Below are 13,515 nucleotides of genomic sequence, written 5' to 3'. Positions count from 1 at the left end.
GCTGAAACCTTGCGGAAGCTCCAGCTTGCTTACTTTTGAATTCTGGCCCCGTCTCCTCTGTGACCCAGAGCCTTCCCTTCCCCCACCTCCCGACAGTTGCCGCCAGACCACAGCACTTCAGTTTCCAATTCCTTGGATACTTCCCCAATGTAATATCTTTTTTGGGGGGAAGGGGCACCCACAAGTGACTCGGTCTCCACCTGGAGCCTGTTCTGACTTAATAAGGCATTAAGAGTTCGGGCTTGCTTGTTGCAGCCTCCTTGAGAGGAGGTTCTTTCTGATTAAGCCCCACATTATATAACACATTATAACGTGCACCCGGAGATAGGGAAGGAAGCTGCTTGCTTCCAGCAGGTCTCACGTGATAGGCAGCCAGGCTGTCCTCTCGCCCAGCGACAGAGCTGGGGGCCGGTTTACCGACTACGCTGCTCTTCGTTCCGCTTTGCCTCTAGTCTATTTATAAGCGGGGTCTAAATTAAACTCGGGGCTGTCCGGTGTGCTGAAAGGCATGAAACGGGCAGTCCGCCCGAATCTATGTGTTTCTGCCTCTGTTTCTTTGATCTGCCCTTTCTCTATCCTCACGCCCCTACCCAGGTGTAACCCAGCTGACTCTTGTTGAGCAAGCTCTGACACATCTGTCTCTCTCTCCCTTTCTTCCTCTTTCTCTTCCTTTTTTTCCGAGATAGGGTCTCTATATATAGCCCTGGCTGTTCCAGAACTCACTCTATATAGACCAGGCTGGCCTCGACTTCAATAGAGAGATTCCTGCTTCTGTCTCCCAGGTGCAGCGCCTGGCTCACTTCCTGTTCTTATAGAGGACCCAGGTTCAGGTCCTAGCACTCAACCCTTTGTAACTCCAGGGGATCTGATGCCCCCTTCTGGCCTCCGTGCTTACTGCACTCACATGGAGTACATGTATAGAGTAGTCAAACATACACATAAAATAAAAACATAAATCTGGGGCTGGAGCGGCGGCTCAGTGGATAAGAGCACCCAACTGTTCTTGCTGGGTTCTTGGCAAGACCTGACTGAGTTTGGTTCCTGACACCCATGGCAGGTGAGTCACCGAACTCCATTCTGGGGGATCTGATCCTCACCTCTGAGGGTTACACACACACACACACACACACACACACACACACACACACACACACACGTATACATAAATAATTAAAAATTAAAGCAAAACAAATCTTTAAAACCATGGCATATAAAACTGGGCATGGTGGTATGTGCCTTTAGTTCCAGTACTTTGAAGGCAGAAGTGGGTGTCTGTGAGTTCCAGGTCAGTTGGGGCTACACAGTGAGACCCTGGCTCAAAAAAAAATACATATGGAGGAAATGTGTTTAAACAGTAATGGCCATATATGGAACTTTGGTCAACACCTTGCTGACTAGGAAAGAAGGCAGCTCGGTTTCATCGCTGTTACTCAGTGTAACTGTGAGTTATCAGGGCAGTGGGGGAAATGTGTTTAATACAGTAATGACCATATATGGGAAACTTTGGTCAACACCTTGCTGACTAGGGAAGAAGGCAGCTCGGTTTCATCGCTGTTACTCAGTGTAACTGTGAGTTATCAGGGCAGTGGGGGCAGTTTAGGGGTGATTGGACCATGGGGGCCTCCGTATAACTGAGCTTCTAGAATAAAGTGGGTGAGCTGGTGTGGAAGACAAAGGCAATTCTTCAGGATCTCCCCTCCCCTCCCCGACACACACACACACACACACACACACACACACAGGAACCATGAACTAAGTGGACCCCCCCCAACACACACACACAGAGGAACCATGAACTAAGTCAGAACTCTGTTGGAGAAGAAAACAGCATCTTAGGCAAGAGGAAGACAGAAGCATGAAACCTTAATGCAAAGCGAGTCGTTTGGGGTTTTCCTGGTCTCCAGGGTGAAAGGTGAAACACAGTGTCAAATGTATTCCAGTGTTCAGGAGGCTGACACAAGAGGTTTGCCGTGAGTTCTAGGCAAGCTGGGGCTACGTAGTGAGTTGCAGGCCAGGGCACAGTTGAGACCCTGTTTCAGTAAAAGGGGTGATGGGACTGGACACGTGCAGCTGTTAGGAGTGACTGGAGTTTGGCTTCCAGAACCCATGTCCAGCAGTTCATAGCCACATGTAACTCCAGTTCCAGATACACTCGTCTGGACTAGTCGGTCACCCACAGGTACAGATACACACAGAGACACGTGTGCAAACACGTATTTAAAAACAATAGTAAGGCCCAGCACTCCAGAGGCAGAGGCAGGAGGCAGGAGGATCTCTATGAGTTCGAGACCAGCCTGGTCTACAAGAGCTAGTTCCAGGACAGCCTCCAAAGCCACAGAGAAACCCTGTCTCGAAAAACAAAAACAAAATAAAAGCAATAGTAAGCCAGGCGGTGGTGCACATCTTTAATACCAGCACTCGGGAGGCAGAGGCAGGCAGATCTCTGTGAGTTCGAGGCCGGCTGGAGCGACAGCCTCCAAAACAATACAGAGAAACCCTGTCTCGTAAAACCAAAAAAAAAAAAAAGTAAAATTAAACTACATAACAAAGAAAAAAAGTGGTCGAAGGACCTGTCTGCAAAGCATGACACACCTATGAAGAATTGTCAAGATTCACTATCGGAGAAATGCACCCAGATCCACGGTGACACACCACTTTTGTTGGAGTGCCAGTTAGCAACAGCAATAGCGGGCAGAAAAAAAAAAAAAAACGTGTGTGTGTGGGTGGGGTAGGGAGAAAGTAAATTACCATAGCCATTATGGAAAGCAGCATGGACATTCCCCCAAACTAAAAAATATAGCTACTGTAAGACCCAGATATTCACCAGTAGATATTTACCAAAGGAAAGGGAAGGTCCTAAGAGATGGCTCAGCCTGCCATGCAAGCGTGAAGACCCGAGTTCAGATGCCCAGCATCCCCAGGGAGATGAACAGGTTACAGGACTCTCTGGAGCTCCCCGCTACCCAGCGTGGCTGAACTGCTAAGCTCCAGGTTCAGTGAAAGGACACTGTCTTAGAAAATGAGTCGAGCAGAGATCAAAGAGGACAGAGCAAGCCAGCCTCCGACTCACACAAAGACACACACCCACGTGCACGTGTGCACACATGGACAGATCCAACATGAAAAAAGAGTGGAGTCTTTCAGTTCAGGACAGCAAGGGTGGAGCCGCAGGACTTTTATGTTAAGTGTAGTAACCCAGGCACAGGAAGACGAATGCCTCTTACACGGATGCTTAGAGAGCTTATCTCACACCAAGTGGATTAATGACCATGAGAGGGGTACGCGCTTCGTATAAAGAAAATAAGACTTGCTTGAGCTCAGTTTGGGGTGGGGGGCGGGGCTTATGAGCACAGTGACTGAGTCAACTCAGAGCTGATGAACTTGTATCGGGGGATGACCGAGTCACACACGGACGACTCACCCGCTGAGTCATGTCAACAACCTTTCTTCTTCTGTGGTTGTAGGGCTTTGTATAGCCAAAAACAGTGTTTTACTCGCCAACCCAATAAGAGAAACATATATACAGAAGGACGTCCCCCACCAGGCTAGGTTTTTACATTTTTTGTTTGTTTGTTTGTTTTGGTCTTGTTACGGTTGTGTTGGTGGCAGGGTTGTGTTGCATGTATGCTGTGGCATGTGTGTGGAGCTCAGGGGACACCTTTGTAGGGTCGGGTCTCTTCCGTCTTGGTGGGATTCTAGGTCCTCACAGAGGAGTCTGGAGAGGGCCCTGGGCTTTGGGTCCTGCCTTTTCTTGGCAGAGAGAAGGGAACAGGAGCTGCCGTTGTACCCTCCAGTCTCCTCTGGATGCAGGGGATTCAGTGGCCTGCAGCAGCTGCCTTCAGTGTGGCAGGAGGAGGTAAACCCAGGTCATCAGAGGCTTCGAAGCAAGCACTTTTCACTGGGGGTGGGGTGGGGGACCATCTCACAGGCCCCTGGGTGGGCTTTGAGCTTCTTTCACTGATATGTTCACAGCTCCCAGGCTGTGAGTAGACACCAGTCCTGCACACTTTGTCCTGCAGCCCACGTGCTCTGAGGGTCTGAGTTTTCCATTCCTAGGACATGGAATCTTGCTGTTGGCCACTGCTGGGTCTAACTGGTATTCCAACAGACTATCGAGCGACGTGAACAGGAACTAAGGGGGTGACGGCATTAAACCCTTTAAACCTGTGATGTTTCCCGGTCCTGTTGAGGGGCTGAGCATGGGGTGGGAAGGTAGGAGGCTGAAGCTTGCGCAGGAGGGGCCCTGTGATGTTTCGGCGGGAAAGAACTCTTGCCACGGAGCTGATAGCCTTGACCTCAGTTTGATCTCCAGAACCACACATCAAAGGAGAGAACCAACTCCCCAGGACATTGTGCTCTGACCTTTGCATGCCTTCTGTGTTGTGCATGCATCTACACAAAAATAAACGCTTAAAAAAAAAAAGCCGAGTGTGGTGGCGCACGCCTTTAGTTCCCGGCACTCAGCAGGTAGAGGAAAATGGATTAATGTGAGTTCCAGGCCAACTAGATATGCATAGTTGGACCATGCTCAAAAAAATGAAAATTAAAAAAAAAAGCCCTTCCCCCAAGTGGGGAAAGAAAAAAAAAAAGCAAACCCTTGAGCTGGCAAGAAGATCCAGTGGGTAAGGTCAGCGTTTGGCCCCAGGGACCAAACTCTTGCTGGCTGCCATGTGACCTCTGCCTGCATGCTGTGGCACGTGCTCGGCCTGCCCCCGCCCCGCCCCGCCCCGCCCACACACGGCAAACAAGTCAGAGAACAGTCAGAACCCTTGTACATGAAGTTGACATTGTACCATTTGGGTAAAGGAAGGAGAGGAGTCGGGGTGGGGGGCGACAGAATGGGTGACAGCCATGAACTCGGACCATAGCACGTGGTAGCATTTAAATGAGAATATCATTGTGAAGCCCTTCTGGTCTTGCGATTGCACCCTGATTCTGAACCTAAGGAAATTAAACAAAGCGGGGAGCAGACATTCACAATCAAGTGATACTCTGTTTGAAGTAATGAGGTGACTTTTTTATTTTTTTATTATTTTTTTTTATTTTTTGGTTTTTCGAGACTGGGTTTCTCTGTATTGTTTTGGAGGCTGTGCTGGAACTCTCTCTCTGTACACCAGGCTGGTCTCGAACTCACAGAGATCCGCCTGCCTCTGCCTCCGGAGGGCTGGGACTAAAGTTGTGCGCCACCCCAGCCCCGCTAATGAAGTGACTTTAAGAGCACAAAATCAAGCCGGGTCAGATTGTCTTTGAATTTGATGACAGTGGCACACTGCTGTCAGAGGAAAGGGCCCAGTGGAGGCCAGGGTCAGGAGATAGAGGCCGGCCAATACTATATGAAACCCTGTCTCAAAAACACAAAGATAAAACCCATTAGAAACAAAAACAGCCGGGCAGTGGTGGCGCACACCTTTAATCCCAGCACTTGGGAGGCAGAGGCAGGGGGATCTCTGTGAGTTCGAGGCCGGGCTGGACCGATAGCCTCCAATACAATACAGAGAAACCCTGTCTCGAAAAACCAAACCAAACCAAACCAAACCAAAACAAAAACAATCCCTGTGAGTTCCCTGTGAGTGAGTTCCCTGTGAGTGAGGTCCAGGACAGCCTCCAAAACAATACAGAGAAACCCTGCATCAAAACAAAACAAAACAAAACAAAAAACCCAAAAAAAACCAAAAACAAAGCAAAACAAAACAAAAAAAAAAAAAAAAACAAGCAATCGTGAATGATGCCCCCAAATTTCAAAGGTATAAATAAAGTTAGCAGATGCAATTGGAATTCATGAAATCAGGCGTGCAGGTTTGGGTAAAAGAAAGGTCAAGGACAGGCTGGACGGATGCTCTTATGTGAAAGCATGGCCCTTCCAGGGGCCCCAGGTGCAGCTCCCAGGACCCACGCTAGGTAGCTCACAACTCGAAGCCCCATCGCTCCTGAGAGATCCCAACTCAACATTTTAAGACCCCTAGTGACTAGCCCATCACAGAGTGACTTGCCCTTCTGCCCTCTCCTGAAAAACCGGAGAACTCCAGATAAACTTAAAAGATAACCCTCCCTGATCCAGGAACTAGCTCACCATATTCCTGCTCAGTGTTTAACTGTACAATGCCCAAAGAATGCTTGCTTGAGATAACCTTCCTGTTAAGACGTAAGCTATCATCTAACTTCTCATCCGTTATGTTTATGATGTTTGCCTAACTCCCTGATTCAGTTTTTCCCTTTAAAAAACCCCCGACTGCAGCTACTAGGGGTCGAACTCCTCTGCCCCTGTGAGGGTCATGAGCTCGGCCCCAGTGCACTGGTTCCCCGAATAAACCTCGTATGCTTGCATCAAGAACGGTCTCTCTCGAATTACTGGGGCGTCGGCTTATCCCGAGACTTGAGTGAGGGTCTCCCCACTCTGGGGGTCTTTCACTCCCTTCTCCCATCCCCTCAGTTACTCTGCGAAGCCCTCAGACGCTGGCCTTTTTTTCCCCCCTCCTTGCTTAACTGCTGAGCCGTTTGCCAGCATGAGTAAGTAATTAAGTTCTTTCACCCAGAGATCTGACTGTAAACAGACAGCCTGTGGGGAAATCGAAACTTAACTCGGCAAAGGAAAGTGAAAATAAAGAGACCGGGAGAGGGGGGTGGGGTGGGGTGGGGGAAGGGAGGGCATGCTTCCCCAGTGAGCAGTCCAGGCCTCCTGCTCTTACACTACAGGATCCTATTTCTCAAAAGCCTTCTCCTGTCACTGCCCTCCCCCAGCCTGAGAGGAGGCAGGGAGGGCTGCTGTGGGTGACGGGGCTGAGCTGCCTGCTCCCAGAGGCAAGGCTAAGACCTTACTCCACTGAACCGACTCTAGGGAGGGCAGGGGGAGGCATGGCCCAGCCTCTGCTAGATAAAGTGTGAGTCTGAGAGGGTGAAGCCATTCTTTCACCCCCCCGTGGAATTTGTCTTCAATCCTTCCAGGCTAATGAATCCCTAAACCCAAGCGTTTTCCCCCTCCCCTCTCCCTTCCCTCTAAGCCTTGCATGTGCTAGGGATGAATTTTCCTTGGTGTTGGTGTTTGAAGGGAGGAAGGGACAGGCAAGGCCTGTTTTTTTTCTTTAAGATTTATTTATTATGTATATAGTGTTCTGCCAGCATGTACCCCTGAAGGCCAGAAGAGGGCGCCAGATCTCACTACAGATGGTTGTGAGCCACCATGTGGGTGCTGGGAATTGAACTCAGGACCTCTGGGAGAGCAGGCAGTGCTCTTAACCTCCGAGCCATCTCTCCAGCCCCTGACCTGTGTTTTTGTCACACGTTTGCACACAGGTCCGCTGGAGACGGGACAACAAGAGGAAGACGGCAGCCATGCTTACCCGGAGAGGTGACAAAGGGGACGCAAAGACTTAGAGTTGTTTTTCCTCGACTTTACATCTCAGTTTCTGGAGGAATCCCCACTGCTCTTACTTTGCCTTCTGCTGTCACTTGGGGGGTGAGGGTGGGGGATCTCACGGGACTGGCAGGGTCCGGAAACCTTTATATAGCAGTTTCCCAGGTGAGTTCCCAAAGCCAAGGCTGTCTCTGGTCACCCTCGAAGGGAGCGGAGGAAATAAAATGATTGTCACGCAGTGAGGTTAAGAGATGGGTGAGGGGGGGCTGGAGAATGACCCAGTGGTTAAGAACACCGGCTGCTCTTCCACAGGATCTGAGTTCGATTCCCAGCACCATCTCGGAGGCTCACAGCCCTCTGTAACTCCAGTTCCAGGGCGGGATATAATGACCTCTTCTGGTCTCTGAGGGCACCAGGCACAAAAGCGGTTCACAGGCGAAATGCCCAGACACATAAACTTTGAAGAAGTTTTTCGGAGCTGGGTTTGGGAGAAGCTTAGCCTGACCATCACCATCTTGGGGTAGGAGCTGCCCTGGTGACTGAGCAGAGACACCCCCCCCCCCCAGCTTGGGAACGACAGAACTTAAAATCGAGAGGATAATTGGCACTGAGTCTGTTCACACTTTTCCTCTGGGGAACAAGGGAGAAAACTTTATAGAAACCCCCCTCTCTTCTTAGAATTTCATTAGCCTCCACCTCTCCCTGCTTGCTGCCATAAACAGATACTTAAGATTCCTTAAGTGGGTATGAAAGAAAACTATTAGCCAGCGGTGGTGGGATTTAGGTCATGTCCCGACAAATGTGTGCACTGCCTTCAGTTAAATTCATCACTGACTTCTGAGTCATTCTTCGAGTGGCGGTTAATTGCCAAATTTTGAGGGAAGCAACCCTTTCACCTCCCCCCAGGAGAGTCATATAACATTTGGTATCTGATGGTGAGTGTGGTGTGTGTGTGCTGTGTGTGATAAGAACACCCCTGCCACAGCTTAGTTTCAGTCTTTATACAATACCCTGACAGGAAGTGGCCTGTGGGAGAAAGGGATTGGTTCATCTTATTTAGTTTAGTTTAGTTTTTTTTTTTTCCGAGACAGGGTTTCTCTGTATCTTTTGGAGGCTGTCCTGGAACTCACTCTGTAGACCAGGCTGGCCTCAAACTCAGAGATCCAGCTGCCTCTGCCTCCGGAGTGCTGGGATTAAAGGCGTGTGCCATCATCACCACCACCACCACTACATGGTGTTCATTCAGTTTATAATTGCAGGTTTCCGTTCAACGGGAAGTCGAGGCGCGTACAGATAGTACAGATAACTCCTGCTTGCTTGTTCAGCTCAATTTCTCCTCTCATAGAGTTCAGACACCCCCCCGCTTTTTTTTTTTTTTTTTTTAGGGAATAGCCTAGGGAATAGCGCCACCCACAGTAGGCTGGGTCTTCCCAGGTCAGTCAGGTAAGGCAATCTCCCACTGACTCGTCCACAGCCCAAGCCAATGCAGACAGTCCCTCACTGACACTCTTCTCTTGCAATTCTAGGTTGTATCTAGTTGACAAGGCTAGCACAACACTCAAAATTTCTGCTGGACTGGAGAGCTTGTAGCGTGGACTGCAGTGAAGTTGGTGGTGACGTGTCCCCTGCCATGGTAGCCAGACATGCCGCTGTGGGCAGTGCTGCCTAAAGGAAGAACTCTAGATAGAAGGGGGATTAGAAAGAGCCTTTATCTGCTCTATCATCAGAAAATAAAAAGGAAGATAAGAGAAAGGTGCTAGCTTGCATATTCTACAGCCGACAGCTGTGTGAAGAGACCAAAGAGTTCAGGTCCACTCAGGGCTAAAGAGTTTACCCTGGGATCCAAAAAACACGGACCCCTTGGGAAAGGAAGAGGCGAGGATGATATAGAAGTTTAACTCTTAATTGAGAGAAGAGAAACATCTATAACCCAGCATGCAGGCAGACAGGGGGCTTAACAATGGCTACAAGGGAATTTGGTAACCCCAAAGTGTTCCCTTCTGATCTGCTGAGATTATGGGAAGTCAGGCAGTGGTGGCGCACACCTTTAATCCCAACACTTGGGAGACAGAGGCAGGGGGATCTCTGAGTTCGAGGCCAGCCTGGCCTATAGAGTGAGTTCCAGGACAACCAAGGCTACACAGAGAAACCCCATCTCAAAAATGAGAGAGATAGAGAAGATCATGGGGAAACTTGTATGCAGCTGTGGGAAAACCCTTGTGGTGTGTCTGCAGGCTATGGGAATGTGTGGTGTGGGCTGGAGAGCTGTGGAGAAGGTCGTGTACCCTCATACCTCCCTCTCACCGTGTCCCAGTTAACGTTAAATGCCAACCGGACACAACCCAGAATCACTGGGGAAGAGAATCTCAACCGAGGAATTGCCTGCGGCATGTCGGTGGGGGATTTTCTTTCCTTTTGGGGGCGAGGGGGGGTTTCTAGTCAATTGGTGTAGGAGGGCTCAGCCCAACTGTGGGAAACACCACTGCCTAGGGTGGAAATCCCAGGCTGTCTGAGGGAGCCGACTGAGCATGGTGAGCCACGCCTGCCTGCCTGCCAGTCAGTAAGCGGCAGCGTTCGTGGCCCCTGCCAACTTCTCTGGCTGTAAGGGGGGCTCCTTTGTTATAGTGTGTGGGAGAGCCAGCCGGCAGCGTGGGTGTGAACGGTGGGTGTGAACGGTGGGTGTGACTGACTTGAGCAGTTGTCTCAGGACGCTTCAGCTGTGACTCCCTTAGTGATGAACTGGTCCCTGGAACTGTAAGCCCAGTGAACCTTCCAGTCCCCGCAGTTTTTGTTTTTGTTTTTTTGTTTTGTTTTTTGTTTTTCGAGACAGGGTTTCTCTGTAGCTTTGGAGGCTGTCCTGGAACTCACTCTGTAGACCAGGCTGGTCTCGAACTCACAGAGATCCACCTGCCTCTGCCTCCCGAGTGCTGGGATTAAAGGCATGGGCCACCGACGCCCGGCCTTGTTTTTGATTTTTTGCTAAAGTGTTTTTCATCATAGCAACAGAGAGGAGACTAGGACACATCGCTAGCGTGATTTACAGCAGCATGAAGGAAGTCAGTCGTGTAAGACCTCTTAAATCCCGAGTCTGGGCTCTGCATCGTGTAACCAGCGTGGTGAGTCGTAAGCAATAGTAAAAGGTCTTAGAACACACAACCACCAAAACCTAATTGAGATTCAAAAGGTGTTGTGCATCTAAGATGTCTCTGGCCGTGCACGCTCTGGGTTTGTCACATGACCTCCCTGCAGCCTTTGCTGTGAACATGCATGGTGCACTCTTTATTTTTTTATTTTTTGTTTTAATTTTTTTAAACATCTATTTTTTTTAATGCATGCAGTGTTCTGTTTTCATGTATCCCTGCAGGTCAGAAGAGGGCACCGGATCTCATTAAGGATGGTTGTGAGCCACCATGTGGTCGCTGGGAATTGAACTCAGGACCTCTGGAAGAGCAGTCAGTGCTCTTAACCTCTGAGCCATCTCTCCAGTCCCAAGCAATTAGTTTTAAAGTAAATTACTAGTGTTTGATTTGTATACCTGTTTTATATACTAAAAGCCCAAGGCCATGTAAAAATATCCTGGGTGATGGTGGTGGTGGTGGTGGTGGTGGTGGTGGTGGTGGTGGTGGTGGTGGTGGTGGTGGTGGTGGTGGTGGTGGTGGTGGTGCACTCCTTTAATCCCAACACTGGGGAGGCAGAGTATATCTCTGTGAGTTCGAGGCCAGCCTTGTCTACATTGTGTGTGTGTGTGTGTGTGTACACGTGTACGTATGTACCTACATATGTGAGTGCAAGTGTCCACAAAGCCCAGAAAAGGTCCCCTGGAGCTGGGATTACAGGTAGTTGTGAACCCCCAATGTAGGTTCAACCTGAGATTGAACTAGGGTCCCCTGGAAGAGCAACATGCGACCACTGAGCTATCCAGCCATCCGGTGCCCCAGTCCTTCTAACTGGCCTCGTGTGGGCGTCAAGGAAACTGTATGCTAATGATTAATAGACATCCGAGTTGAACAAAGTGTAGCCCCTGTCCAACCCAGCTCTTTAGCCCCCCCCCGCGTTTCCCTTCTGTAAAAGACAGGCATTACCATAAGAGGGATGGCTCACTGTACGGTCTGCTTGTAATAACGAAAGCATGCCACACACTCAGCACGCAAACATCTGTGCAGTGGTTGCTGTCACTGCAGAACACTGTTGCATTACATTGTTGAAAACTATTTCCACTTGACGAAGATAGAAACAACAGGAAATGATCTGGACATGGAGGGCCGGCTCCCAGATCCGCTCCAGGGCACTAAAAAGAAATCCTCAGAGCAGGAAAGGTTTAGGGAAAAATTCTTACCTATCTAAAAAGGCTTTTATGGAAAAAAAAAAACAGGCTCACAGGATCCTAAAGTAACTTTATTATTGACTTCTTTAAAAACTCTTGTCTACAGGGGCGTTGGTGGTGCATGCCTTTAATTCCAGCATTTGGTCGGGAGGCAGAGGCAGGCGGATCTCTGTGAGTTTGAGGCCAGCCTGGTCTACAGAGTGAGTTCCAGGACAGCCTCCAAAGCCACAGAGAAACTCTGTCTACAGAAGAACCCTAGCCAATATAAGAGCTGCATATTGAGCCAGGCGTTGGTGGCACACGCCTTTAATCCCAGCACTCGGGAGGCAGAGGCAGGTGGATGTTTGTGAGTTGGAGGCCGGGCTGGACCAATAGCCTCCAAAACAATACAGAGAAACCCTGTCTCGAAGAAAAAAAAAAAAGAGCTGCATATTGAAGTTCATATAACATTTCTTTATTTTTGTGTTTATCTTTTCTAGACGGTTTCTCTGTGTAGCTTTGTAGACCAGGCTGGCCTCGAATCAGAGGTATGCCTGTCTCTCTCGCAGGATCAAAGGTGTGCGCCACCACCGCCTGGCTAGGAGTTATGTCTTTAATGCTATCTGCCAGGTTCATTTTTTTTTTTTTTTGCAAGTGGAAAACTAGCACTAAAGTTATTTCACGTCTGACCTTGGTAGACTCCTAGGAATTCGCCCTCGAGTAAGTACTTTGTCTCCAGGGCAATTAGTCTGTTTTGAATTTGCTGAAGTCTTAGCTGAAGGCCTGGCTGGGAAAGTATATTTTATTCACCAAAATGACACACTCTTAAGAAGAAGTCACCCTTCTGACAAACCACAGACATAATTATGCCCAGAAACTATAAAACATACCACCAAAGGTGCCACGGGCCACCCTAGCCGGGGATGGGGGGTCACTGGGATAAGGGTCCTCGAAGACTTGGTGGGTAAGGATTCGGTGGTGACAAACAGAAACAAACACAGAGGCAGTTTGAAACTGAGTGTGTTTTGCAGTTCTCAAGCAAGGCTTTTTTCTCAGATATTTTCTCAGTGGATGTTTTTGTGAAGCAAAACCAAATAGATGGCATTATTGTTACTTGGTGCAGTAAACGCAGAAATCTTCCAAGGCTAACCAAAACATAGAATCATCCACGGTGATTCAGAACATAGGTTTAACCAAAACAGAATCATCCAAGGCTAACTGCATATTTCTTTTTTTTTTTTTGGTTTTTCGAGACAGGGTTTCTCTGTGGCTTTGGAGGCTGTCCTGGAACTCGCTCTGTAGACCAGGCTGGCCTCGAACTCACAGAGATCCGCCTGCCTCTGCCTCCCGAGTGCTGGGATTAAAGGCGTGAGCCACCAATGCCCGACGACCATAAAAATTTTATTAACTTGATTTAAGAAATATGCAGTTAGCCGGGCGTTGGTGGCGCACGCCTTTAATCCCAGCACTTGGGAGGCAGAGGCAGGCGGATCTCTGTGAGTTCGAGGCCAGCCTGGTCTACAGAGCGAGTTCCAGGACAGCCTCCAAAGCCACAGAGAAACCCTGTCTCGAAAAACCAAAAAAAAATTTTTTTTGGTCAGTTATTGTTTAACATCTATTACCAGGTTCTTGTGGGCTTTTGAAATGTTGAGCTATTTTAACTCTTCTTATTGAAAGCTTTCTTTACCAAACCCTTAAGCCCACTCTTGATGACACATGTACAGCCATATTGTCAAGGTCCGGTTTGTGTTAGCCCCCGTTATGGGGCCATATGTCTCGGACTGATATCGTTGGGGCTGTGATTGGAACCATCTGAACGACCCCCCCCCCCCCGTCTGTTCCTGAGTGGGGGAGCATGGAT

This window comes from Mesocricetus auratus, unplaced genomic scaffold, assembly GCF_017639785.1.
Source record: "Mesocricetus auratus isolate SY011 unplaced genomic scaffold, BCM_Maur_2.0 Super-Scaffold_100027, whole genome shotgun sequence".
Classification (NCBI taxonomy): domain Eukaryota; kingdom Metazoa; phylum Chordata; class Mammalia; order Rodentia; family Cricetidae; genus Mesocricetus; species Mesocricetus auratus.
Note: the sequence above shows the minus strand (reverse complement) of the source record.